The sequence below is a fragment of the Micropterus dolomieu genome, linkage group LG17 (assembly GCF_021292245.1).
Source record: "Micropterus dolomieu isolate WLL.071019.BEF.003 ecotype Adirondacks linkage group LG17, ASM2129224v1, whole genome shotgun sequence".
Classification (NCBI taxonomy): Eukaryota; Metazoa; Chordata; class Actinopteri; order Centrarchiformes; family Centrarchidae; genus Micropterus; species Micropterus dolomieu.
The window spans coordinates 37,569,085-37,569,863 of NC_060166.1; the positions used below are offsets into that span (position 1 = coordinate 37,569,085).

At 13.0% G+C, this 779-nt stretch overlaps 1 protein-coding gene across 1 annotated transcript in view; it reads right to left on the reverse strand.

Annotated features, from left to right (window-relative positions):
* The window catches only part of LOC123986262 (interleukin-1 receptor accessory protein-like), a 54,673-nt gene that overhangs the window by 23,625 nt on the left and 30,269 nt on the right, over positions 1-779 (reverse strand). The window lies entirely within an intron of this gene.

The following is a 779-nucleotide window of genomic DNA, read 5'->3' on the forward strand; positions in this document are numbered from 1 at the left end:
AAATAAATAAATAAATAATGTGTGTGTGTTATTATAATAATATATTAAAAATTTAATTTAAATAAATAAATGAAACAGTAATGTGTGTGTGTTATTATAATAATATATTAAAAATGTAATAAAAATAAATAAATGAAACAGTAATGTGTGTGTGTTATTATAATAATATATTAAAAATTTAATTTAAATAAATAAATGAAACAGTAATGTGTGTGTGTTATTATAATAATATATTAAAAATTTAATTTAAATAAATAAATGAAACAGTAATGTGTGTGTGTTATTATAATAATATATTAAAAATGTAATAAAAATAAATAAATGAAACAGTAATGTGTGTGTGTTATTATAATAATATATTAAAAATTTAATTTAAATAAATAAATGAAACAGTAATGTGTGTGTGTTATTATAATAATATATTAAAAATGTAATAAAAATAAATAAATGAAACAGTAATGTGTGTGTGTTATTATAATAATATATTAAAAATTTAATTTAAATAAATAAATGAAACAGTAATGTGTGTGTGTTATTATAATAATATATTAAAAATTTAATTTAAATAAATAAATAAAACAGTAATGTGTGTGTGTTATTATAATAATATATTAAAAATGTAATAAAAATAAATAAATAAAACAGTAATGTGTGTGTTATTATAATAATATATTAAAAATGTAATAAAAATAAATAAATAAAACAGCAATGTGTGTGTGTTATTATAATAATATATTAAAAATGTAATAAAAATAAATAAATAAAACAGTAATGTGTGT